The 2,118-nt window shown below is 40.9% G+C and overlaps 1 non-coding gene across 1 annotated transcript; it reads left to right on the top strand.

The window, feature by feature from the left end:
- The first annotated feature begins 1,543 nt into the window (after positions 1-1,543).
- On the top strand, positions 1,544-1,650 carry LOC136490334 (small nucleolar RNA R71). Its single transcript, XR_010767623.1, has one exon. It is a non-coding gene; the product is annotated as a small nucleolar RNA R71 (small nucleolar RNA).
- The last annotated feature ends 468 nt before the right edge of the window (positions 1,651-2,118 follow it).

Genomic DNA, 2,118 nt, shown 5'->3' on the forward strand with positions numbered 1-2,118 from the left:
AACCCTGATACTTGCTTCTCATGCCATTCCGAATTGGAGCATTGTTCCGGACTTGGCTTGAAAGCGAACCGCTCTTCCTTTCCGTTAATATGGAATTTGATCTCTCTAGCTCCGACATCAATGTGCACATTTGTAGTGCTCAGGAAGGGTCTCCCAAAAATGAGTGGTGTCTTCATGTCCTCCTGGATGTCAAGTACCACAAAATCTATAGGAACAAAGAAATTTCATATTTTTACCAGAATATTCTCAGCAATTCCTGCAAGGTAGTGGACCAATTAGTCGGCTCGTTGCAAGGACATCGATGTTGGTGTGAGTGTTGAATGGTTGAGCTTGACGAAGACCTTCTTGGGCATAACACTGACACTTGCTCCAAGATCGCATAACGCATTCTCAAAATTCTGGCTCCCGATCGAGCAATCGATAGTGGGACATCCTGGATCCTTCTTCTTGATAGGTGTTGTGTTTAGGCTAGCTGCACTACACTCCTCCATTAACTTGATTACCTCAGTGGAGGACAATGGTCTTTTGTTGTTGAGGATGTCTCTAAGATAGTTCACGTAGGTAGGCACCTGTATGGCATCTAGCAATGGAATATTGATATATAGCTTTTGAATTACCTCTACAAACTTACCAAACTGCTCATCCATTTTGGCTTTTCTATTTCTACATGGAAACAGAAGGAGGGCCGTGTCGTGAAAATCTTATTGTAACTCTTGCTCTTGTGGCCCAACTTCTTCGTCGTCCTTCTTCTCCTGTTCCTATACTTCCACTGGTGTCTTACCTATCCTTGTCGGATATGGCAGATCACGAGTAGATTTGCCACCTCTTATGGTTATGGCATTGACCTTCTCAAGGTTAGTGGCAAAAGGCAGAGCAGCGGCCAACTGGACTAATTGAAATTCTATCTTTTTATTATAGTTAAGTTGGTCTTGTATGGCAGAAGAAAAACTATCTATTTTAGTATTTATATTTTCTAGGACCTTATCATTAAAAGCAAGCTTTTTAGAAATACTCTCATTAATCCTAGCTTGTTCTAAGATTAAGTCTCTTAAGGATGGTTGTTGGGGATTAGAAGAATTGTAGTAATTACCTAGGTACTTACCTTGGTAATTTGACCGTCGTTGTTGTTGTCCCCATCATATCTCTGTTGTTGTGAACCTAAATTGTTGCCAATGAAGTTTACATCCTCTTGATATTCACGGAATTCAACCCCCAAATATTCCCCACACATATTTTGAGCATTGAATGCATCTTGAATGGCCTGACGATCTCTCTTGTAATTGTCTCGCTGTTCGAGCCAATTCAACAGTACGTCCTTCTTGGTTTACAGTGCACACACCTCTTCTGGTACTTCTTCACTCTTATTACATGATTGAATATTGCATGATGACCATGCCTTGATTAGAGGCTATCTTTTTCAAAAGAGTCTCAGCTTTTCCAAGGGTGACTGACATAAATAATTCTCCAGCAGTGGCATCAAGTTGTTCATGGGCTTTCTGAGTTAATCCATGGTAGAAACTTTGCATGAGCAACCAATCTTCCATTCCATGATAAGGGCAATCTGAAACATATTCTTGAAAACATTCCCATGCTTCTGGAATTGTCTCTCCTTTCTACTGTTGGAAGTTTGAAACCTTTCCTCTTAAGGCATTGGTCTTGCTTATAGGGAAAAAATTTTCTAGGAAGGCCTTTGAACACTTTGCCCATGTATTGATGCGATCTTTGTTGGTGTAGAACCAGTGCTTCGCTCTTCCCACAAGTGAGAATGGGAACAAATGAAGTAGTATGATGTCTTGAACAACATCCTCGTTGACAACCATGCTACTTATCTCTAGGAAATTCTAAAGATGAGCACTAGCATCTTCATGTGCCTTTCTGCTGAATGGGGTAGCTTGTACCATGTTGATGAGGCTTGTCTTGAGCTCGAACTCAAGATTATCAATTTTGAGTGTTGGTTCAGTGCGAACGTTCTTAGTGCTTGGAGCATAGAATTCACACAGAGTCTTTTCAGCCATAGCGTCAGAAACTGGTGTTGAGCTTCCTCTTGATTTGGTTGATTCTGATTGATGGAATTTGTTGAATCACAACCTATCCTGGAATACCCAGTATAAGATATGC

This window comes from Miscanthus floridulus, chromosome 10 (assembly GCF_019320115.1).
Source record: "Miscanthus floridulus cultivar M001 chromosome 10, ASM1932011v1, whole genome shotgun sequence".
Classification (NCBI taxonomy): domain Eukaryota; kingdom Viridiplantae; phylum Streptophyta; class Magnoliopsida; order Poales; family Poaceae; genus Miscanthus; species Miscanthus floridulus.